General features: G+C 39.9%; 2 long non-coding RNA genes across 5 annotated transcripts in view; both read left to right on the top strand.

The window, feature by feature from the left end:
* Nucleotides 1-7486: 7486 nt before the first annotated feature.
* Nucleotides 7487-10408, top strand: LOC128626134 (uncharacterized). Its single transcript, XR_008390059.1, has 3 exons — nt 7487-7649; nt 9010-9234; nt 9320-10408. It is a non-coding gene; the product is annotated as an uncharacterized LOC128626134 (long non-coding RNA).
* A 7-nt stretch (nt 10409-10415) lies between these two features.
* Nucleotides 10416-26076, top strand: part of LOC119050141 (uncharacterized) — a 30198-nt gene continuing 14537 nt past the window's right edge. The window contains exons 1-4 of one of the 4 annotated variants that reach the window (XR_008390058.1): nt 10416-10930; nt 11840-11892; nt 13842-13932; nt 14953-25788. This is a non-coding gene — a long non-coding RNA (uncharacterized LOC119050141). Of the gene's footprint in view, nt 11893-13841; nt 13933-14952; nt 25789-26076 lie in introns of those variants that run through there. The other 3 variants (XR_005082691.2, XR_005082689.2, XR_008390057.1) reach the window with 3 other exon arrangements.

Raw genomic sequence — 26076 nt, 5'->3', positions numbered from 1 at the left:
TGTCTTAGTGAATGTGCGTGAAGAAAATCCGGCCACACACTGATGTGTGGGTATTTCATGTTGGAAGACCAATCTTCTTCTTTTGAAGGAGTATGTTAATAGCCGCTTCAGATAGTTGTGGATATTTTTGATACTACATAATTTTTAAAAAGTTTATTGCAATGTGGAATCTGAGACCAGGTCAATGAACTTCTCACACGCTATTGCATAAAAATCCATTGGCTTACTTGCACTTTAAAGTGATCTTTAATCTCTGAATGATTTTGTAGTATCTTATATTGGTTATTTTGAAAATATTGTTTTATTGAGTTATAGCATTGGCACTCTTCATTATATAATATATATATTTTTGAAATTACATTTGTTAATATAACCACTGAGCTCTTCAGAAAAATCTTTAAGAATTCAGAAGCTGTCAAGCTCCTGGTCGTGGATGCAAATTTTCCCAAGTTTTGATTTACATTTGAAACCTAACATTACATCATAGGCAAAAAAAAAAAAAAAAGGCTGTCCATGGTTTGTCTTCAGGTGACAGGCTCACATTATTCAGGTGACAGGCTCACATAAAAAAAAAAAAAAAAAGACTGCCAAATACCCTGGTCTGATATCCATATTTTGTTTTCTTTTTCTTTTTTTTTTAGTTAAATGTATTGCATTGACAATAGTCAATAAAACCATATAGGTTTCAAGTGCACAACTCAATGAAACATCATCTGCGCACTGCATCATGCACCCATGACCCAAAGTGAAGTCTCTGTCCCATTTATTTCCCCCTTTCCCCGCCCTCCCCTCCCCCTACCTCCTTTTCCTCTGTGGCTATGTCCGCACTGTGGACATGGATGACAGAAATTTTGTTTATCACTTGTTCTCTCAAATAAAGATGGCATTCCAAAAAAGAGAGATGAGTTCAGTTTCGAACTCAAACAATCAATGTCACTTTTTTCCAGACAACTATTGAGTTTTGGTAGGCAGCCAAAATGTTTTGTTTTCTTTCCTTTAGGTCACACAGAATATTTAAAAGACATGTACTCAGAAGGTAAAAGGACTCATGAACCTGGACAACAGTGTGGCGATGGCTCAGGGGAGAGAGTAAGGAGGCTAAACGGTAATAGAAAAAATAATAAATATAAAAAAATAAAAGACATTTACTCAAGACTTGAAATTTGTAAATAATTTTGACTGTTTCATCAAGGGATGCTCTTAAGTCAAACTGACTTTTTAAAAATGTAAACCCATGGCAGGAAAAATGACATGGTGTGCAATGATACAGTGATGCGGCTTAGTAATACTGCCTTGGTTTGTCCACAGCACCGACAGGTTTACCCACCATTGCTTCTGTATCATCAGTGCAAATGGTAACACAGGGATAAAGGCAAATAACCTCCTCATTATTATGGAAGTATTTTTGATCTTGTGGGTCCGCAAAGCAGCTCTTTGAGATTCCCAGGGTTGTACCAACCACACTTTGAAAACTGTGGCTTGGGGGGAAATACTTTAGAAGAATTAGAGTGTTACCATGTAATAGCTATTGCTGGCTTCCTTTAGTCAGGTGTTTCCAAAAAGAAACACGCTCAGAAATACCTGGGCAGTTTTCAAGCTGAATAGAAAACAATAAGGAAAGTCCGAAGACTTGGGGAGAGAAATAGTTGGAAAGGTTTCTGCTTCTAACAGAGCCACAAAAGGCCAGTAAAATTTCTTAGTTGGACAACATGATTTTGTTCTGTGGCAAAGATCAGGTTATAAATGTGTGACCTTCTGATAAGAAACAATGATTAACTAACCACAGCAACTTAGCTGTAATTAAGGAGAGAAATGGTGAGGATGGAGGGAGAGGAAAGACCTGAGAATTGTAATAGATGGAAGCAAAGACAACAGAAGTCTACCAAGCTTTTGAAGAACTTGTATTGTCAAGAATTCCAAAATAGGCTAAAAAATACTTTTGTCTGAGCTGTGACATCACCTTTTGGCTTGTAAACTTTTGGTAACTCTCATTTCAGCTGTGACCAAAAAGAACAAATAGTAAGAACCTCTAAGAGCTGAGGGCCAAGGAGGAAAAGGACAACAGAATCACTCCCAGAGAGCAGAATTAAAGTTCAACCAAATAAGTCACTCTCTCCCAGGGTAGAGGACTTCATGAGGCCTGCCAAGTAGGATTTCAAAATTGCAACAGAATAGTGCACACTATTTGTCTTCCCTTATTAGCTTTTTTGAATGGAGGTTTTAATTGTATTTATTCCACTCCTGTTCCCACTGTATACTGAGGTCTGTGTAAAAGAAGTCCAGCTATTGTTATTATAACAAGAACAGTTTTTGTGACACTGATGTAACCTAGCAACTAAGGAGAGGAGACTAGATTGCACAAGTGTGAACAATGATGACTTCACTGTACTAGTGAGTAGAGGTGGTAGACACTGTTGAGTGAGCGTGTGTACAGTGTGGCTGTCACGTTCAAAATGACCGAGTGAGTAGAGCAACAAATCTGCATCAAATGTTGCATTAAGCTTGAACATCCATCTGTAGAAACTATTTGGATGATTCAGAAGACTACAGCTATGAGCATCAGGTGATTGGCAGCTTCATCACAACAACATGGCTTCTTATGCATCATGTCTCATGCAGAGTGATTTGGCAAAACATCAAATCACCCAGGTGTCTTAGCCCCCCTACCACCCACACTTGGCATTCTGTGACTTCTGCCTTTTCCCAAAACTAAAATCACCTTTGAAAGGGAAGAGATTTCAGACTGTTGGTGAGATTCAGGAAACTAAGACAGGGTGGCCGATGGCAACTGAGAGAACTGTGTGAGGTCCCAAGGTGCTTACTTTGAAGGGGACTGAGGCATCATTGTTGTATATACAGCGTTTCTTGTATCTTCTTCAATAAATGTCTCTAAATGTACTTTTCACAGTACATGGCTGGATACATTCTGGACAGACCCTGTATAGACTAAGCCCATAACAAGACTCTACCTTCTCTTTGCTTTTACCCACCTGCCAGTTACAAGGGTCTGGTAGAGGAGGTGGTATGGCCAACAGATGGAAGGAGCCAGGTTACCTGAATGGAGCCGATCCTGCCCAACAACTTGCAAATGAACACAGAAAAAAATACTTACTGTGCTAAACCATTGAGATATTTGTTACCACATTTATTAAAAATGTTTTTGTTATGATATTGCAACTGCTCTGAATAACATAGAGGCTATTTTCTTGATCTAAAGATCAGGATTTAAACTAAGGCACTATTTAAGAAGAAATAAATAGTTTAGGGGAAGGACCAATAAGCTTTTATAGACTGAGGGGATGTGAGAGCAAAACAAGAGAGATTGAGGAGTCTGGGGTGAGTTCTAGATTTCTATTCTCGTTGACGTGGGTGGAAGTTTTGAATGGTACCAATAGAACAATTCAGGGAAGCCCAAAATGCAGTAGCAGTGTGGGGGCTAAGAGCTTGAGGCAAAGTTCTGGAAGCTATATGTCTCCTAATGATTGCCCTATATGTGCCTACTATAAATATGTGGTGGTTGAAGCTATGAGAAGCAGTGGTGGATGGAATGTGTTGGGAAGACAATTCAGAGGAAGGAAAACAAAAAAGCCATTCAATCAACAGCAGAGAGACTAGAGTCTGCAAAAGAGAATAATAGCAAACTCAAGAAAGCAAGAAAAATGACAGAAAAAAAGTAGGTCACAGAAACCAAGTGAGAAAACAGTTTGAAGAATTATGAAGTGGTAAAAATTCAAATATTGCAAAGAGATCAAATATAGTAAGAGCTAATTATTTTTTAGATTTAAAAATTAAGAAGGTATTGGTGACCTGCATGAAGATAATTTAATGGGGCATTGATATAAAATTCCTATTATTGCAGGATACATGCCTTAAGATTTTATGGATGGGAAAAGAACAGATGGTGTGTTAGACCTTGACCAAGGCCAATGTTGGAGCTTGGCTTTGAAATCTTGCCTATTCCATACACAACCCAGACTCCTCCACAATCCCAAACTGAATCTGGAAAGTGCACTCAACTACGATGCTACTTGGTGATAGGGTTGCTAAAGCAGGATAAAAGAAAAGGCTTATATAAATCATAAAGGTCAGTATTTATTTTCAGAGAGAAAGGTGTAGAGAGGTTACTAATATTCTAAAATATTGTCTGAGAGAGGATTCTTTCTTCCTCATTTCTTCATGCCCCACTTTCTGTTTCTTAAACTGATTCTACCCATTTTATTGGGAACTAGGAGTTGAATGTTATAATATGAATGGTTGTATCAGTGTTACCCTTTTTCAAATAGGGTATCTTTGGTTTTAGAACACAGGGTGTATCAGTCTGCTAAAATAATGTTTAAATAAGATGACTAATATAACTTTTTTCTTTAATGTCTTATAAAACTTAATTAGCAAGATCAAAGGCTACAAGAGTCTAATAGCAACCTTCACATTTACCAGATGCCTTGGCCATAATTCAGTTTTAAAGTATAAACCCTAAACCAGCCCAAAATAAAGCAAAATGTTTTTAGGAGTTTTAACATGATTTTTTCTTTAATAAATATAAGAAAAACCCTAAATGCTGTCCTGGAGCACTATTTCAAAATAAGCTCTTTAGCAAACTAAACAAGACATGAATCAGCTTGAAGAAACACTTATTCTTGAGAGCTAAGGTGACTATAAATCTTGTGTAGAAAATCTCACTTTTTTTATAAAAAGAAATTTTGTATGAAATAAAGGAAAGTAATTGGCCTCATTTGAATCTATCATTTATTAATTTTTACTATTTTTCTACGGCAAAAACTTTCTTGGCATGTACTGGTTTCCTAAGCTAAAAGGCCTGCTAAAATATTTTCATTAAGATGTGTTCTTTTTAGTAGTTTAGGGCTTTCCAGTTTGGGACTCAGAGCATCCAACTGGGAGTATACATGGAATTAAGAATAAATACAGCCAGCGTATCAGTATTATTAAACAGAAACCTTGACGCTGCCCCACTTCAGCTGCAGTTTTTGGTGGTACGATTCATTATTGTTTATCCCTTTACATTTCTGCGGCAACTATGTCTATGGAATTTCTGCATTTGAATGAGGTGCCCCCTCATTCAAAGAAGGATTTGTGATTTTTTGAAGGTTATGTTGTAACAGTGAGGAATTAAGAAATAATCTGCCTTTATGCAAAATGATTTAAAAATGTTTGCACACACATGTTTCATAAATGTCCCACTTTAAAGACATTAAGCCCCAACTGATTACCTACATTCTCTTAAAACAGAATGGCAGATGATAATCTTCTCTTAAAAATTATTTAATTGGGAGGAAACAATCAAAAAAGAAGGAGTAAACATCTCACTCCAATCTGAGAATTCTGTTATGTTTAAATTGCATATGTGGATTTTTTACAAAGGAATTCTTCTTCTTTAAAGATTTTTATTTATTTCTTCTTAGAGGAAAAGGGAGGGGGAAGGTGAGGGAGAGAAATCTCAGTGTGTGGCTGCCTCTCATGCTCCCCCTCCCCCGGGGGCCTGGACCTCAACCCAGGCATGTGCCCTGACTGGGAATTGAATTGGTGACCCTTTGGCTCACTGGCCAGCACTCAGTCCACTGAGCCACACCAGCCAGGAAACATGTGGATTTTTATAAGTATAAATAGACATAGAAAAATGTAGCTATCATATACCAATTGCACATGTTACATAGGAGATACGGAAGTGGATACACTCCACATTTCACAGGGTACTATGGTACAATGCACACTGCCACATAAGAAATTTAAAACAAACAAAATTTATGAAAAATCAAAACTATACTGAGCTTATTTTTGTTTCCAAACTAAGCTTCTTAGTAACTTTAAAACATTTTGTTTGGTTGTTCTCACCAAGACTTACAGTTATCTTATTCTAACAATTAGTTCAGAAGATTCCCAAACTTTCTGCTTATGAAATTGAATATCTGACTTTAAGAGGTATAGATTTCTGGTGAATATTTTTCAGGGTCAGTTATATATTAGAAGGATAGGATTGCAACTTCTGGACCTTTTTCTCAGATAGCAAGACTGTTCAGCACACTTTTTAAAGACAATGAAAATAGAAAATTTTCATATTGATTTTAAGTTATGCATTTCTAAAATTTTAAAACAATAAACATGTTAATTTTGCATACAGGTAAAACCGTAAGGCTAAAAGTTTGGTTTTTAAAATTAGAATGGTTTTCTTTTATGGTATTACTTATATATAATAAAGGCAAATGAAAAAATATGTGATAATTTTATAATACAAATTTTTTCATTCCTTTATTGAACAGGTACGAATTACCTTACTCTGTGACAAGGTATTACACCTACATTCCTGGATGTATAATAAAAGTTAGCCACCCACATCCTTCTAGAACTTAAGGACTAATTCTTACTGTCACTCTGGAGTAAGACTGCTTGGTGCATACTGAGTAAAAGAAAAAAACAAACAAAACAAAACAAAAAACAAGAAATGTATGCCAGTGAATTACAAAAACTACTATTTAACTGGGTTGGGACCAAAGGTTGTTAGGGCTGTTGGCCAAAACTATCTGAAAAAAAGCCCAAAATGTCAAGCTGACCTTTTCATAGTTACTGGTGAATACCAAAGTCCAATGGCATGTTCTGGATGAAAAACACCAAAATATGGAAATGTTTGCCCAACACTCTTAGAGCTTTTTTCTTCCATTAACATAGCATAGAAAATGGATTAAAGTGGGACTTGCTCCGAACACTCATGGTTCTGTTTCTATCATTATAGTAAAGAAATGAAAACACCCCATATTTTGAATGTATTACCTTTTGTTAAGTTCATATGGGGCTAAAGCCACATGACCTTCGTTACTTATGAATCATTGTTGATAGCAGGAATACGAATATTGTAAATTCCTAACTTGAGACACAGAAAATAAATATGATCATTATGGGCTGCGATGCGCTCCCTCTGTGAAAGACAGAAATGCATGATGTGAATGGTAGCGACCAGGCTGGCAGGGTGTGGGAACAAGGCTCAGATGACTTCTCAGAGGAAGTAACATATAAACTGTGTTATGAAGGGTGAGGACTCATGTGAAGAAGCAGGGAAAGAGTCTTGAAGGTAGAGAGAGCTGAAAACGTAGTAACTGAAAGTACAGTAACCTGAGCAGAAAGGTGCTTATAGGTTAAGAACAGAGTGGAGGGTTGCTTAAATTTCTCTAGAAAGGACTTTCCTAAGTCCTTAGATTATTTCACATCCAAAGTACCCTGCTATCAAGCAGGATGGCCTCAGTTATGCAACACTAATGAACAATGCCCACTCTCAGCCCCCTTAAACAACCAGGTTCATTTCTCACTCACTCCATACGTCCACTGCAGGCCGGCCAGGTGCTCTGCTCTGCGTCTTCTTCGTGCTCAGACCCACACTGACGGAGCAGTCTCTAACTGGAACCCAGAGGTCACGGTGGCCGAGTAAAAAGAGAAAGCGTAGCACGTCAAGTTCAGGCTCTTAAACCTTTCACACACATCACTTCCACTCTCATTTCATTGGCCAATGCAGTGACTAATCTCAAGTCAGCAAGGAAGTGTAATTCTCGTGTGCCTGGAAGAGGAGGAAAACTGTAAGCATTGATGAGAGGCAGTCATATCTCCCGTGGAGGTCAGTGACCAAGAACAACTTGGAACTGCAGGTACAATGTGTGTGTGTATGTGTACACCTTTTCCATGTCTCCAGGGAAAGGGTCCGTTGCTTTAATCAGATTCTCAAAGGAATCTGTGACACAACGATGATTAAAAACCACTGGACCAGTTGAAAACTGTCATGTAAACAGATAATTGCTCTACAAGGCAATTTGCAGCATGAGTGAAAGGCTGAAATGATTAAGGAATTATCTGTGCGTGCATATGTGTGCGCAGGTGCGTGTTTGGTGATAAGGAAAAATTGAGCGAATCTGCAGACCAAAGGATAGAAGCCAGAGGACAGAACACGGTGAATTAAAGACACAGAGGTGAAAAAATGACCCATGTAATGAGGTCCCAGAAGATGCCTGAGGAGATCATGTTCACTATTCTTTAGACGCGGTAACTTTAGGGGCTAGAAGAGCTACCTCTTCTCTGGCAGGAGGGAGGGAAGGAAAAGGTAGTTGTCCCCCTGCCCCGGATCCAGCTGCAGGTAGAGGGGAAGGCGAGGACCTCTGTGTTTTCTGGGATATATGGACACCTACTTAGGATGAGGGGGTCATTGAGCATGCTGATAGTCTGGAACAGCTGTGAGGGAAATCTGAAACAGTTGAATGGGGACAAACAGAAAGACTGCCAGGAGTACCGAGGGTCCAGCTGATGTTGGGAACGTAGATTTGTCCTAGTGCCAGTACCCAGAGTTGGGGGATTTTTCCTTCTCCATGCTCAGCTGCCTGGAAGCTGGAGCCAAGAAAGTTGCTGTTGGATTGGTCTAGGGCTGGGGATTGGCAGGGCAGGTGCGGCAACACGCTTTGCTGATAGTATAAAATTCAGGAATCTCTAAACAGGGAAAAAGACCTAATTTTCCTTCAGTTTAGAAAAATTAGCCATCAGTAATGATGCTGCCTTCCACCTATAGTTCTCCTTTTTAGTTGCAGTTCTTGCTCCCTGTACAATTTGGCTTTGTTTTGAGCTCATAACTGGTAAAACCAATTCTATAACCAGTATGGTAAGGGATAAGTAGCACAGCTTATTTCTTATTTGTTAAGTGGAATTAATCATGCCAAGGCTCCTAAAATTTTATGTGTTCTCAATACCCTCTCCCTCTGCTAGTGAAATCTGACAGAACAAAGGTAAAAGAAAAAAAAACATTAAAGCTCGAAAATATAATTACAATCTCAGAGACAGAATTGCTTAGCTCAGCATCTTGCTATTAATTAGTATGTCATAAATTTTACTGCCGTGAGTGATGCTAAGACATTGTGCTTCGAGAAACCATTAAATGAAGACGAAAGGAAAACATCTGTAGTGGTTCAGAGCAGTGCAGGCTGCCGTCTGAAATAGCATTGTGAGGCATCCCTCTTTTCCCAGTAGCCCGTCAAATCCCTGTTTCCCTGATTTCAATGAGGCTTCATCATAAGCATTTGGTGGAAATGGCGCTGCTGTTCAAGACTGCATTTGCGTACTGAAGGCAAACACAGCCATAATGATAATAATTCTGGTTTCCTGAGCGACTTTTCTCAAAGCCTGTCATTTCATTTTCCATTTCCCCAGAATGGAGGTTTTATCTCTGAAGGATCTACTGATGACTGACAGGTGAGGTGAGCAGGCCAAGTCTATTATTTAGAATCATGTTTGAGGCCAAAATTAAATGTGACTTTCTACATCTTTTCCTCAACAGAAAGAAGTTAGCAGGAGGCATGCGAGTTAAACAGAGATCGTTGCTGCAAATGGCTCGTTCCCAGAAGCCCCTTTCTCGGAATTTCGGTTGTTGATAACTAACAGGTTTTATCTCCAGGAACTAAGATAAGTTTTTCTTCACTTCTGGCCTGCCAACTTGTAGGCTGTCTCCAGCTGAGGCAATGCTGCCAGAATGAATAACTGGAGAATGCACTCAACTCTCTATTTATTTGGAAGTATGATAATTTGAGGGAAAATTAAAGTTGTCAGTTTTTCATTGCACCCTGCAGCTCTCAGTGCTGGCTATCTCATCAGACTGCACGGATATACTTCTGCATAAAACCGTGTAAACGAATGGAAAAGACAAGAAAGAAAAGGCGGAATTAACATCTAGCTAAAGGCCACACAGTATGTTTCAGGCAGGACTGGGCACCTGAACCCCTCGGCTGATTGGACTGACGTCTTTAAGCTCTAGCCTGGGGCAGGGAGCATGTGGATGCTGAGATCATAAAGTTATGCAAGGGGCAAGGGCAATAAATTTTAAATGTACAAACACTGACCTGTGACGAGCTGTTCCAGAGGCCCAGTGACTGCGAGGACTTTGAGGGCCAAGGGTGTCTGTTTGCCTTTGTATCCCAGGCTCCCAGCTCAGTGCCTGGCGTGTCAGCAGACACCCAGTCAATGGCAAATACATTCTGTCGAATACGTTCAGAGACTTAAAAAATGTAAACCAGATAACCCCATTTCTCTGCTTAAAATGCTGCAGTGGCTTCTTATTTTCCTTAGTGTAAGAGTGCACACGGTCTGGTCATTGCTAATGGCTGCATTTTCCAGTCTTCCTGCCCCATCCATCTCCCCACACAACCTCCGTTGGCTCCTTCTCCACTGGCGCAGCTCCCTTTGCACTGGCTGTTCTTTAGGACTGGACTCTGGGTCTACATACATAAAAGGCCACCTCCCTTACTAGTTTCAATACTTTGGCCAAATGTCGCTTTCTATAAAGGCATACTTCCACTGCCCTTTAAAAAATTGCAGCCCTTCGCCCAGCCCCTGCCCACCCATACCCCTGCTCTCCCCTAGCTGGTTCTGTTTTTTTTTTTTTTCATGAATATTTGTCACTTTCTAACTTTAATTTACTATTTTGTTTACTTACTTTTTTATGTGGATGTTTTGTTGACTATCTTCCTTTTACCAGGATGTTAACCTACAAGTGTGAAGATCTTTGTCTTTTTTCATCACTGGTATCCCTAGTGTTTCAAGATATGGAGGATGCTTTGTAAATAATTGTGGAATGAAAATTAATAAAACCAGATTAGGAAAGCAGGTGAATGCATGGGGCAGTAAGTGCAAAGGATCCGTCCACAGTTAAGGATAGGTGTAAAGGTGAATGGACCACAAGTCCTGGTAGATTTATGGAGGCGGACATTCCTTTTCACATTCCAAAAAGTTCTTGCAACTCAAAGATAAACTTGGCCAACTATCAGAGTCAAAGCTACAGACATTGCACCTATTAACTGTCAAGATCTCTTTCTAACCATGTAGTTCAATCCTTGATGAATTCAGACAGCGCTTGTGTGAATTGGTTTGAGGCCTTCTGCATCAGGACTTCTCGGTAAGTATCAAGGTTCCCGAGCTTTATCCATATTGCTGAGTAATCTCTAAAGATAAAGTCCCCATGAGATTTGAATACATACTAAAATTTGAGAATTACTAGTGTATGGAAAATCTATAGAAAACAATGAGATTATAGTCGAACAGAATCTCCGAATGTGATATAATTATTTCATAGGATGTTAACAAGATTTCACAGGATGTTAGTTTTTAAAAAAGTGTTTCTTGACTTAATAGATTAGGATAACATTGAGTTACATAGATTTAAAAAGATATATAATAGGAATTCTCAGAATCTTTGATCAGCTGACATGATTATGAATTCTCCACAGTAGAATATACCCGTATTTTGCCATGTACATACGATGAGCACTTTTTGCCCAAATTTCTGAGGAAAAAATTAGGATGCACAATATACATGGGTTGTACTAATTCCATATCTATGTAAGTGTTTTTCATTCTTTTATTTATGCTATGCCTTAAAAGTATAACTCTAGAAAGCAATAACGATATCAATATGCAAAATAATGCCCAATTGGTTCATTGGCTTACTTGTCATATTAATAATTGAAATACAATAATTGGTCTTGTTTCTAAATATTAATTAATTAATTAATTAATTAATTAATTAAAAATTAAAACAAAAGATTTTTTTCTTGAAAATTTGGGCCAAAAACGTGGGTATGCATCATACACAGGCGCATGATATACACGGCAAAATACGGTAGTATGTAGCATCCCAGGTTTGCTTTGTCACGGGTAGCTCTTTTTTAGGCTTCTCTTACTAACCTTTGGGGGAGAGGTTTATTTTTAAAGAAAAAGTCTGGGCATTTCTGTTATAGATAATATCTAAGAATCATTGTTGATTCTAACAATGTATAATTTTTTGTAATTCTGTTTTCTTTCTTAGTCCCTCCCATTAGTTTGTAATCTACCTGGGGCCTCCTATAACCTGAGAAAGAGGTTTGATAATAGTTTATCTGTATCTCACGGTTCATAGGACTCATCCTTGCAAATGAAAAAGACTTTAGTATTTGTGTGTGTGTGTGTGTGTGTGTGTGTGTGTGTGTGTGTGTGTGTGTGTGAGAGAGAGTGCAAGAGAGAGAGAGTGGACGGGAGGGCTGTCAGTTCAGAGAAGGTACACTGAATAGCCTGTGTACCTGAGTAGGTGGGTTTGCTTATCAAAGTCAAGTTTGGTAGATTAATGAGTGAGGGTTCTGTCCTTTGTGTGAGGCATTGTGTGTTGATGGGATGCACATGTGTAAATATCTCACTGGGTATAAGTACATCTCGGGAAGGTTCTCTCATATTGATCATTGCTAATCTATTCCTTATGTCACTTACCATTCCTTTCGCATGGCCCCTTGGAAACAAGATAGGTATGTGCCTGGAATAAATAGCTTTCTACCTATTTGAAAGGCATTCGAGGTCTACAGCACATTACATCCTTCTGTGTAATGGAAGTGTCCACACATGGGCAATCGCTGTCTACAGATGTAATGAACCAAGTGGGAGGTAATGAGAAGTGACTGTCATGCCATCTCTAGGGCCCGGTTCCTCCCGCCACACAATTACACTGTGACCCTAGAGAAACTGAGAAGACGGTAACATTCTCTCATTTCCTAATGGTCTTAAAATCAGCCCCAGCTTACCAGGGGAAGGTGAAATGCAGCATGATTCGTTTGAAAGTCCAGAGGATGTCCAAGGAAATCTATGACAAGAATATGAAAGGCATTTCTCTGCACAATCATAGACTGTTTCCTCTGTGCTGATTTGGCCCCTTGCCTGAAAGATGCCACGGATTAAGACGGTTCTTTCCTGCTTTCCCATGGCATGTGTTTTGGGGTGAGAACTGTTCCTTCTTTCATAACAGGAGAATCTAGGGAGAGGGCTGCTGGGTAGAGCTGCATTTCTGTTAGAATACATGCTGAAGGTTTACGAAGAAAATGCTCCTTTAAATAAGGATGATAAATGCAGTGATAACTTCTGGATGCTATGTCTTACCGATCACATTTTGGAGTTCCGTTTTACAGAGAGCATTCATTTTGGTGACCATGTCCACTGACTTATTCTTGTGTTGAAAGGGAGATGGCTGGGCTGCTGAAAAGGTGGTGGGCTGCCTGCTGAGTCAACTTTTAGAGAGAGCATACAGAAAGTGCAAAAAGGTGGAAGCCTTTTAAAATTCTTTCCATTGTCTTGATTTTGCTCTTAGAGCTGAGGCTTGCCCATTCTTGGAGGGAAGTCTGCCAACCGCCTGCTGAATAGTGAATGGGAACACGCTGGGCTACTGTGTTGCTTGGCAAAGAGAATCACAGTGCAGGCTGGCTGCTGGCTGTGCAGCACCGTTCTCCACTCCTCTGCCCCTAGGCCTGCGGGAAGCCCCCAGGTGGCATTAGGGAGAATTAGCGTGTAAATCACAGGGCCTGCTAATTTCTCACCACTTCATTAGCTGACAGTTCAACGAAAGCCTTTCCTGCCAGTCACTTCACCTTTGGCATCGTCACTTCTCATCAAGGGAAGCAGAGTTCGGTGGTGTTGTGTTGACATGCTTGTGACTTTTAGTTCCCCCATCAGCGTGTGCTAGTTTATTCTCTGACGCTGCTCCTAGCAATTACTTCCTTGGATGTCCCTGCTACATCCACCTGAAATCTCCTTTTGGTTCAACTTGGTTTACTGTCATCAAGAAAAAGTGGAAATTGTTCCTGCTCCTCTCCAGGTTTTTTTTTTTTTTTTAGCATAATGGGTTCTAAGATATGCCACAAAGAAAAGAATAAAAAGAGTAGCCTATATTTGAAAGGACTCTCCCTCACCACATCACTAACAGCTCATAGTTTTTGAGTGCTTACTCTGTGCCACGTACTGTTCTAAACATTTTACAGGTCACTATATACTTTTATTTCTATTTTATGCAGGAAGAAACTGAAACACAGAGAGGCTGAGTTTGTTGCCTAGGACACACAGCATTTGAATACAGGAAGTCTGGATCCGGAGCCCACATTTTAAGTATGAGGGTATTTTGCTTTAATTGGTCAATTGCTTAGTTAATTCCTGGATTAATTCAATGAAAATTAATGAGACACCCACCATGTATTACTTAATATGCTAGAGTTTAGCATATTTGAGTTTAGCCGGCAGTGCTTCAGTCTTCACGGCCATCCGCCTGAAAGTAGCTGTTAAGCACCCACTATGTCTCCAGGGTTGTGCTCACACAGATACAAGAGAAATACAGGGTGTGAGCCTGCCGCTGAGAAGTGTGCAGACATGTAGACCAGGTACTGACAAACTTTTCCCTGTGCAGGGCCAGATGGTAGATGTTACTGGCAATGAAGGTCACATGGTCTGTATCCCAATCTGTGTGAAGCAGCTTCAGCCACTATGTAAATGAATGAGCATGTTTGTATTCTAATAAAACTACAAAAATAAGCTGCAGGCCATTTTTGGCTCATGGGTTTCCTGGTACTGAGGATAAGTAAGCCCTAAAAGAACCATATAGAGCCGTAGGTAGGGATAGTGCGACCAAGGGCAGAGCTGTGTGGTACTGCCTATTCCAGCATGCGAGGAGCATGGCAACATAAAGGGTCCGGGAGCAAAGTGCCCAGTGTGCATTTTGGTGGGTATGCAGGTGGCCTCAGAGGCAGAGCATGGCCCTCCCCTAAAGGATGCGAAGTACGTGATGCACACAGCTGCCAAGCTGTGAGGTGGGTGTCGTGGACCAGGTCATGGTTCTTACCACTGTGCACAGCAGCACTGTGGTCACCTTCCTTTCTTTGTCTCTTCCTAACCTGAGAAGAGAACCCCAGATTTCTCTGGTATCTTTACATGTTCAGCTTCAAGCAATGACACAGAATTGATTAAAGTCAATTGTAAAATTGTAATCTTTAACTTCCCAGTGGTATGACCCAATTCAGATCAATTAAATATAGAGGTGCCCGCTGGGTGAAGTGGGGCGGAACATTTGGGAAACCTTTTGCTTTTCTCATCAAAGGGACAAAACTAGTGCCACATACCCCCCCTATTTCCCAGTCACAACCTGACCATGAAGACCAGCTAGGACGGCCACCTTGGGGTCCCTGCGATGTGGATGGGAGCAGGGCGAGAGAAGGAGCCACAGGACTGCTGCCTACCAGCAGGGCTGCCTGCCTCTGGCCTCCCTGGTAAGAGTTAACTTAAGTGTATGTATCTTTATCAGGATTATGGATAATAACTAAGTGTATCTATTGCCTCGAGTCACTCTTAGTTGAATAACATGTGTTTTTAAAAAAATTCCAAGAGAACTAACTAGAATTCATTTACTTCTAAAAGTTTCCTATTTTCTTAGGTATTTCAGAAAATTGTGCTAAATCAGATAAGATTTGTTTCTAATAATTTATGCTTTCTTGGTAAGCTCCTTCTCCACAATTGCTAGCTAGGGGGAAAAGAACATATTACATAAAGAGTATTAGCTATTTTAACTTATTAATAAGTATTATTGACTTAAGTATTAATGTTTGTATCTTAAAATATGTACAAGAAGGGGTCAATAGTTGTTGTACCTGGGTTATTGATTCTCTCCAGGTACTAGAATTAGGGTGCATGTTTTGTTTTGCTTTATTTTTCTGAAATACATAAACAGAAACCAAAGTAAAGTACTCACAAAAGCCAAACTACATAATTTTATATTAAGGCAAGTTTTTTTCTGGCTCTCATTATTTTTTTCTCTTTGTTTTCCCTTTGGTTTTCTAAACTCCCCTCCTATTAATTTTCTTTCCCATATTATTATTTTTATTTGTCTTATAAATTTTCTGCACTTTTTTGTGTGTTTTAATGCTGTCTGCAGTATGATGTTGTACATGTAAATGAAATCTGAGTCACATTACTAAGTTTCACTCGTCTTCTTTAATGCTCTGTTGTTTCATTTAGTAAATGTTGTCGAACGTTGTTATGGACCAGCTTCTGTTCCATGTGTGACAGAATGAGGAGGAATGAGCATTTGGAATTTTGTGCTCTTCTCTCTTCTCTCTGCTCTGCACTGTCACAGATAACTCATTCCATAAGACCAACGTAAATGCAGTCTTCTCCATGAAACCTGAAGCGACCCACTCATTGAGCTATTAACTTACTCTTCTACATTTCCATCACTCTGTTGTTTCTAGCGGTGTTTGCTGATTTTTGAATTGATGGCATATTATGTTGATCAGTACACACCCTTGTCTGGGCTTTGAATTCCTTTAGGGGAGGCTGGTGTGTCATTTTAACCTTCCCTGGTATCCAGCCCTATGTTGCTTCTTTAAACAGTCTTGCCTTTATCTACAGTAAGGGTGACAGGCCACATAAATTACATGCTCAGTCAGACACATGCTCTTTGCACAGAACAGCCTGAACTTGACCTACACATTGTCACACCTTATCCTGTCCAATTTTCCAGATGCTAATAGACACCAGTGCCACTTGTTGTTGCCTTTCTTATCTTTTCTCTACTCTTCAGGTTCGCTTCATCTGTTGTCTTGTCTAGACCTCTGCCATGGCGCCTCCCCAGTTTCCTTACTGTGATACAGAGGCTTGGGTCCTGGAGAGGGACCTACAGATGGGCTATAGTTTACACCCAGCAATCTCTTAATTAATAATGTATTTAATAAATAGGTGGATGAACAACTGAATATTCATAAAAAAGCGTGCATTTAAAGCTTTGATGTTTTTAATAGCAAGTAAGAAGAAAGGGAAAGTCAGAATACCTTTGGCTGCCGGTAATATTTACTGGAGTGCGAGGAGGTACCTTGATGCAGGCCTGAGATCCCCACTGTGGCACACGAGGCTGGGGTTCGCCCTGCACCCAGACCCTGGGTACCACATTCCTGTAGGTGCAGTGACCCTCTTTAAATAAGGAGAAAAATAAGGAAAATTGAAAAAACCCAGTTTTCCCCTTTCAAGTTAGAAAAGGAAATTGTGGCAATATTTGGAATGTCAAGAGTAAAAATAAGAAAGAAAGAATTAATCCTGTTAGGCCAAAATGGGAAGCTGTCGCCACCAAAGCTGTAACTCTCTAAATGAATGTAACACCTCTGAAAACTCTCACAACTGTGCCAAGTATTTACATGTTCTCCGTGAACGTGGCATGGAACAGCAAGCCGTTTCAGTGAGAAGCTCGCCATCTGCATGATCACCCGTCCCTCGCTAGAGCACTCTGAACTCAGCAGTTGCACAACAGATGCATCTAAATATACAGTGTTCCTCCTCGCGTGGTTCAGAATGGGTGTGAGGAGCCGAGGCAAAACAACCAGCTTACTTGAAACTCAGCCTCCATCTGACATCTTTCCAGACACCTTTCATAACCATACTACATGCAGGCCTGGAAGATAACCTTATCACCATGGATTTATAGAGTTAAACAGGTCATCTTGACCCAGAACATCCGCAGCTGCCATCACAGTTGTTAATGAATCACTCAATCTGGAAGGAGAAGCCAGATCACTGTTTGGTTTTCATTTAAGGGAAAGTCTGTGTAGTTGTGGGAAAAAACAAGTGTACAGAAGTCAGATTGTAGGTATCCCAGAGAGAGGAATAAAAAATGTTTCATTCTACTTCATCACTACCGTATTAAATGTGTGTCTTTGGAAAAATAACACTAGTTTTGATGAAAATACAAAATCAAGAATGAAAGATGGCATTCCATCCTATCCTTTATATTTTGTTTATTTTCATATTGCACAAGTATTCACCAAGGTATTTTATTTTGGGGGTGGTTTATCCTAATTGCAGAAATGAGGTCTAAAGTTGCACTTCCCAGAAGGTACAGATTAATAAAGGCTGTTCACCCCTTCTGAATCATGTCTTTACTTGCCTCTGGGTGAGGAGATGACACAATGTTCTTTTAGACTGGTCGTAAGCCACGCTGGCCAGGGATGAACATTCCTGATGTAAATGGGGCAGCTTCCTTGCTCTGCCCACAGACCCCTGTCCAGTGCTCCCTGGTGGTGAGGGTGTCTGGGAGGCCAGGGCACGGTCAGCATTGGAACAAAGCACATTCTAGGAGTGAAGTGATATCAGCTGAAGAATGGAAGAGAAGAAATGGGTGAAGGATGTGTTATTCTACATTTATGTGCTTCAATTAAAAGCGGTAAATTTAACATGATCAGAAAATGAGTCGTCATTAATATTGTCCTGCAAACTCTGGGTAAGACTTGCATTATGACCATTGTTATGAACGCCAGCCACAACCTTTGAGAGAGTTACTGGAAACTAGTATTCATGGGTGGCCCGAGGGCTCCAGAAGCCTTGTTTGTGATATAACTAGCAAAATGTAAATAACATTGGGAAACTGCAGAGGCAAGAAGATCTATATTGTATCAATATGGATATACTCCAAAGAGTTTTAGCATTGTGAACCATGACAGCACTACGAGTTTTTTCTCTCCATGGGAAAATAAGAATTTTTGCACTCAGATTAGGTCAGGAAATGGCAACAATTTTTGAAACGTCAGGGCTAAAAATAAGAAGCTGAGAATTAGTCCTGTTAGTGCAAAATAAAGTACCCTGGCCATCAAAAGCTAATGACAACAGCATTATCAGACCTGAGAGGGGAGAGGCAGACCCTGGGCACTGAGAATCTCTCCCTGCCTCAAGTGGATAACAAATAAGTTTATCTTCTCTGTTTATGATTTGGAATCTTCATCAATAAATCACTGTACCTCACGTGGGCCTATGTATTCTTAATGCATTTTAAGTCAAACCGTTTATATAGACAGAGGCTCTGCGAGAAAACATTTGCTCAGGACCTTATACACTCAGAGGTTGCCCTGACCCGAGAGACAGACTGACTTTGGAATGTGTTTGGTAGTTCATCCTTAAGTGCTGAAAGGGTGTCTAACGATGTGACAACCAGCTTATATTCAGAATTATAATGTGCAAGGAGAGCAAGTCGGATGATTTAGTGTGTGGGAAAGGAGATCTCATAGGTCTGGGAAGGCTGGGAGACCAATGCCATCGTCCACACGAGGGCTGACTCCCAGAACGAGTGGAGGGGCTGAGGTTTCAAACAGAGCAAAGGAGCATGCTAATGTCATTAACAGAATTAGTGGCATTGGAAGCAGAAACATGTTTTTTTTTTAAGGAAAAGGAAATGCATGTAGAATGTTATGCTTTGGGACTTCAATAATTTAATTTGAATTTTAAGAAGGGTGACACTAATAGAAAGTCTAATGATGCTTGCACTGAAATGCAAAGGTCTTTTGGCTGCAGTTGCTCAGAAATGTCCCTTCAATCTCTGGTTAATCAGAAAGCTTACTTAGACATTCAGCAGAGTTCTGTCAACCTGCCTTTATCTAAGCACTTCCCAATCAGCTAAATCAGTTTTCCAAAACAATCAGGAGAGAAAGGGTCTGATTTTCTGTATCTAAAGCTACTTCCACCCTCCTCTATCTACAGCTCAACTTTGACATCCAACAGGAGACTCTTGGAGAAAGAAATCCAGGCAGTTTGGATATTTGGGGCTTGTTCCTGCTGAGGGATATGAAATTCAGACCACGTCACCACATGATTATTCAGATAACACCCTTTACTCTTGTGCTCCCCACGAAGGGAACCAGGCCCAGTCAGTGGTCACGTGTGGATGAAGGAGCACTGATAAGAGTGAACGAGCAGAGTCTTGGGCTCTGTGTGTGAGAGAGAGAGAGTGCAGGCCTGCATGATGCCCCAGACTCTCACCGAATGGAAGGTGCTGACACCGGCAAACAGGCGAACAATTCAATAAAGAGCAAGGGCGTGGGGGAAACCAATGAATGTCCGTGGTTAGCAAAACTTGACTAATGCTTATGCTGTTGTGATAAAGGTCTCAGACCGTCTCAGTGGCTACAGTTCTCATATACTGCTTGTTTTCTTAACCACCCAGGGGCTTTCATCCATGATGACTAATTCGGCAGACGTCTGTGAAGTGCTACAGGCTGATTAATGTAACTTAGAAAAAATGGAAGTAAAAGGCTCTAACTCAAAAAGAGTCATAATCTATTGGATTATTTTGGATTTAAAAAATTTAGTGACAGACTGATGTGTTAAAATTTTAATGTTGCTTTGGGAAGGATTCATAATGATAATAACCTGTATAACTTTTTTTGGAAGTGTATAAAACCTTTTCCCCAATAGTTTCCTCATACATGTCCATTATGTACAGTGATTTAAGGATAAGGAAATGGAGGCATATAAGAATTTCTATACAGTTAGATAATATCAAAGGCAGAAATAATAAGTAAATCCCCCAAAGCCTTTCTATTAGATCACACTTTTCCTGTATTTGCTCTGATTCTCAATTTTGATTCTTAAAAATTTTGTATGTAATAGATCATATTTAACATGCAAAAAATCAAAATTCTATGTAAATGTAGAGATGCTCAAAAGGATTTAGTTACCCCCCTGTTTAAATTCGGTGATTTTAAGAAAAAAAGTTCGCATGTGTTCATTTTCACTGTTTCTCTTTTACCCAAAGCAAACTAGTCTTTGAATAGGTTTAAAAATGAAAGTTAATAAATAATTAAAAACTTGTTATGCCATTGATGAACAGTTAACTCTATTATGTAAAGGGGAGAGGGACTGACTACCTATCGGAACTAGTGGTTGACCTGTTCTCCCCATGTCCAGTTTACTGTTTTAGGGAAGTTGCTTTACCTTTATTTCGCTTCCTTCCTCCCTTGCTTCCTTTCCCTCCTCCCCCCCCCTTCCTTTTTTTCTTTATGAATCTTATTGTTTTCATCTGACAAAAGACTGGAGATAATAAGGCCTTCCGTAGAACTGCCTTAAAGAGCTATTGGAACAATTATAGGAGACATGGAAATAGTTTTACCCCTTTCTTCCTATCTTAGTAAGTAATAGCATCCTCACGGCAGCTCCTCAGTGAAACCTTCAGACTCTTCCTGATTGTGTTTCTTCCTCCCCAACCCCGGCCCTATCCAGCTGCAAGTCCTTCACAGCGTCCTGCATATTTACTCTCTCCTTTCTTTCTCCTCTGCTACCATTCATTATGGCCCATCCAGACAACTGTGATAGCTTCTGACTAGTCTCCCTGCTTTCTTCCTCGTCCTCATTCAATGTCTTTTCTGTCTAGCAGCCAAAATGATCTTTAGAAAAACAAAAATTAAATCATGTCATTTCCATATTTTAAAGCTTTCAATGGCTTCCCATTATACTCAGGATAAAATGCAGAATGGCCTGCATTTTATTGGCCTCTGTGGCAGCTTCAAGATGACCCCCAATTCTTTGTCACTTCCTTTAGAGAGGAGGTGTCTGATTTTCCTCCTTGTGAACCTGGGCTGACATTAGTGCCTTGTGTGTTTAACAAAGATGACAGACATAATGATCTGAGACTTGCCAAAGAGGCTGTCTGGAGGCTTAAAGCTTGGGGCAGGGATTGGTCTTGGGGAAGCTGGTACCCATGTAGAAATTTAAGTACTATGAGACAACCGTGAGGCCACCTTGTGAGAAGAACAAGCCCTGCGAGTTGCCATGTAGAGAAGACAGGCCAGGAGTACTGAGGTACCAGGCTTGAATGAAGAAATCCACTGGGACGTGGGAGCTCCAGCTCTCACTGTCCCAGGTAATGCCACGGGGATCAGAGAAAACTGCCTAGAAGTGTCTATATTCCTAATCTCCAAATTGTCTGCAAAAAATAATCATTGTTTTAAGCTACTAAGTTTTGGGAACCCTTTCACAGATATAGACAGCCCAGCAGATTTTAATGACCTAAAAATGTGGTTCCTTCCTCCATCCATGGGTTCAACCCCTCCCATCTCTCCTCCTGGTTACTGTGCAACAGCCAGTAAGGCTTCTCCGAATGTCAAGCTTGTTCCTGCCAACACCTTGGCACTTGCTATTCCCTCTGCCTGAACTCTGACCCCAAATCTGGTCATTGTTTCCTTCTTGTCATGGAGTGTGTGTCTCACAGTTTAAGGTAGGCGTTCCAGATTTCTCGGTTTAAATCAGCCTTACCTGCCCACATCCTTATAGTTTATCACTGTTCTTTATTTTTTATAGCACTTATAAAAGCTGAAAAGATTTTGTTCATTCATTTATTTCCTACTTATTCATTTTTTTTTAACTGGAATGTTAACTTTTGAGACCTGAGCTTCTATCTGTGTTTTTTCACAAAGGTGCCCCTACTGCCTTTTGTATTAAATATATCTTTTTATTAATGCATGCAAATGTGCTTTGAACCTAAAGGGTTACATTATTATTGCACAACAAGTAACCATCATAAGAAACCACTGAGTACTAGGCCAGGTGACTTAAGACAAATGCCATATGATCTCATTTATAACAGGAACCTATTGAACAAAACAAACAAATGAGCAAAATAGAACCAGAGGCATGGAAATAAGGAACAGACTAACAGTGACCAGAGGGGAGGAGAGAGGGGATAAGGGAGAGAAGAAGTAGAAGGGCCTAGTTAAAGAACAAGTGTGAATGACCCATGGACATGGGCAACAGAGTGGGGATTGACAAGGCAGGGCAGAGCACAGCATTAGGAGAAAATTGGGACAACTGTAGTTAAATAACAATAAAAAAAGAAAAACCACCGAGTGCTAGAAAAATGCAGAACAGAATGAACTCAAACATAAACCAGTAAGATACACCAATAAGATATGGAAAATTATAATTCTCTAGAATTGCAGAGAATTAAAATATCCCACAATATCAGAAACTTTAAGTCCACTTGAGTCTGTCATAGAAGTACATTTCCATGTTAATATCTCACTTAGGAAGCTGACAGGTCCATTGTACTATTTTCCTGTTCCTCCTTGGCACTTGGCTCAACCTTCAGTTTTCCAGTATGTGTCCTTTAGTAATAAAGTGAAAGGTATTTTTTTTGTTTACCCATTCATAAAGTCATTGACGAAAGAGTCCATAAGAGTATGAAATGTGTTAATCATTTAATGAGGAGGAATTGCCCCTTTCAAAGACATAGGAATGAGTTTACAATCCACTGCATGTGCATTTCTGCTTTACTTTGCCTTTCCTACCCACCTATCACTTAGGGAGAAGAGCGTTGCTAATTAATAGTATTTAGGTTAACAAAGGAGAGAAAACACAGAAAGCTTAACAAATGTGTAAAAAGAACAACTTTACTGGGATTTAAGAGACAGGAAGTTTGATTTGATTTGATTTGATGAAACTTATTGACTTGGTAAACTATGTAATTGTCAGCATGTATCAGGAGACAAGTTTAATATATATTACTATAGTATGCATTTTAATTCAGTGAGCTAGAGAGACTCACTGACTCACAAGAAATTGAAATGTCGAAATGGAAATCCAGGCTTTGAGATTCCTAGACTCTTTGAAACCATCTTGCACCTTTCTCTCCATCTGCTTGTCAACATGACTTTCTGAAATAACTCATCTCAGTGGAGTATTTTAGAAAAAAAATCATGTGGATGCATTTTTTCCCCACTGATAAATGCCAATCTTAGGCAGCGTTTTTGTCAGGAGTCTCTGTTCCAGCTTTAAAAGCCAAAAGAAAAAACCGAAAATGAGTATACCAAAATGTAATTTAAAATGCAAATGCAGATTCTGCAGAAAAGCAGCAAAAGCTAATTGTAGTTTTCCTTCATGCTTGGCTCCATAAACAGAGGGTGCCTTCACCTTCCCCCTGCTGGGGATGCCCAGACCTCAGCTGCACTGCCACATTCTGACCTCTTAGATAGAATACATTTGACTTAAAAACAAACAAACAAAACCCAGCGGCAGAAATCAATGGGCACTTAACCCCAGCCAGTTCTGGGCGAAAGGGCAGACATGGGTGTGGTGTGGCAGTGAGCCTCTGAACTCACGGGAAATCCAGAAGAGAAACAGCAGTTGCCTGTTGTAAAGAAAGGGCAGTGCTCCCTGAGAATGGGTTTTAAAAAAAAATTTCAACCCCTGAATTAAGGACATCATCTGTTTATAACCTATCAGAGTTGCATGTACATTTCATGGTTACATTGACTTAGAGTTGATTCTAAAATGGGCAGCTTTGTCTCCATTTTGTTTTTATTCCTGTCCTACCTGGCTATTAGTGGGCTACCTAGTACAATGAGCTTGGATACATATGTTGTTTATAGCAAAGCTTTTGTTTACTCTTTTAAGTCTTAGGACTTGTTTCTGAAAAAGTACAAAATCATTTGTGATCCATTTTTTTGGACACTGTCCCCTTTTCTCCTTGAGTGAATGGTGTTCTAATAAGTTTAATCAGCATGTTGTCACAAAATGCTAGCGATCTCGCACATAGCCTCAGCACAGCCTGATCAAAGGTATTTAGAGTCCAGAAGAATACACGATTTTGCCAAATCAAATAACTACTAGAAAAAGCTTGAGTGACTTTTTCAATTAGAATTTTGAATTTGAAAAAATGACTCTGGGGCTCATGTGGAGTCCATTCTGTCATGTATGTTAATTAGGAGCACAGACTTCGTGGACAAAATGAGTGTTTTCTTAATCTTTATCCTTCCCCTGTCAAAACTTAATGGACTCAGTTAACAGGTCCTGTTGGTTCTTCATGGCCTTTCCTGCCCTCTACTGAGGGAGCTACTGCATTGGAAAACGGTCGGAAACAAGAAGGAAGCTGTGAGGTGGAGAGGTTGAGTAACTGCTTTACCCGAGCACACGAGGGCATTATGTGGTCCCAGGTGTCCACATGCGTGCCGCGGTCCCGAGGCTGTGGGGGCTGCTCACTGGGAGGGGCGCCTTAGACAAACAAGGGTTGGGGACCTGCAGTGACTGCACTCTGTGGCTTTGTACCTACATCTCGTTTTCCTACCAAGCTTTATCCTCTGGGGTTAGTCTGCCTGAAAGCGAAAGACTCCTTTTAATCCTCCATTTGCCTCTATCTGTTACCGTGTGCTGGGAATCACATCTACCCGCTTGCATGTCCGAGGTGCTGGGTTTGAGGTGGAAAGCACATAAAGAGACGGAGAAGGAGTTGAAGTTCCCTTCTGAACTTGGTACTAGTTTACATGAAGAACAGGTTTTAAAGCAAGTTTTGCGGTATAAGTCATATATGTACTAATCTAAAAGTCTTACCAAATGAGTCAGAATATGCTAGGATTGTTCACAAATAACTGCGTTCATTTTCATTATAACTTCTTGCTCTTATTTCCAAATATTTTTTATTCCATTTTTTTTTCCTTTGGTGGGCTGGGGGTGTGGGGCAGAAGTGAACTCCTCAGAGGCCTATGCCTGAGTTTATGTATGTAAAAATAGAGGAAGGAAAACATTTTTAGAAAACCACTCAGAATATTTTAAAATTATTTTTGCACAAACATTGTATTTTGTTTTACAGAGAGAAGACTGTAACTGTTCTTTATTGCCTGTCATGCTTATAAGAGGGATACATCCTAAATGCATTAGTTTCACTTATTTTTGCTTTATGGAACATTATAAACATGATACATATGACATCCAACTGAAAAAAGAAAATCTTAAATGAAATGAGAAGTAAGGCACATCCAAATGCAGGAGGATAACAGGAGGCCAATCAGAAGTAGGAAAATGCTCAGGAGATTCCAGCCTCTGGTCAGGACTTTGCCTTCCCTGTAGCTCAGCTCCTCCCTTTCATCTTTCCTGTGGGTGTTGCTCTGTGCAAACAGTTCCCGCCTTTCCCAGAAGTCCAGGTGCGCCGCCCCTCCCACCCAAGCCCACAGGTTTTTTTCCCTCTTTCCCTCTTGCCTCCAGTTCTCACCTTTCTGTGTCAATTTCTAGGGTGAACCTGGCAGTTTGAGGAGAAAGAAATGATCAGTTATTTTGCTAAGCTCTGTAATAGCTGACTAAAAGAAAGATTAATTTTCTTTTAGTTATTGCCAGCTAAGTACAAATGTCTATGCAAAATAAATGATAAATCTGTGATTTTATTTGATTTAGGATCTGAGGATTTATGATTCTCAAGTACATTTCCATTTTCTATGATTCTCTAAATTCCTTCCTCTTTAAGATTCTCACATATTCCCATTTGTAGAACATTGCTCCCTTCTGCTGCCTCTGCAGAAGGACTATAATACTAATACTAATAATATAAGTACTACTAGTAAAGAAAGCAAACACTGTGGAATTTCTCTGTGTTTGGCAATATTTTAAGTGCTATATTTTTACTGGTTTATCCTCTAAAAACCCTGTAATATAGGTACAATTATTATCTACATTTTATAGATGAGG

This window comes from Artibeus jamaicensis, unplaced genomic scaffold (assembly GCF_021234435.1).
Source record: "Artibeus jamaicensis isolate MK-2021 breed Jamaican fruit bat unplaced genomic scaffold, CSHL_Jam_final scaffold_3222, whole genome shotgun sequence".
NCBI classification, from domain to species: domain Eukaryota; kingdom Metazoa; phylum Chordata; class Mammalia; order Chiroptera; family Phyllostomidae; genus Artibeus; species Artibeus jamaicensis.
This window is presented reverse-complemented; position numbering and strand designations above follow the sequence as displayed.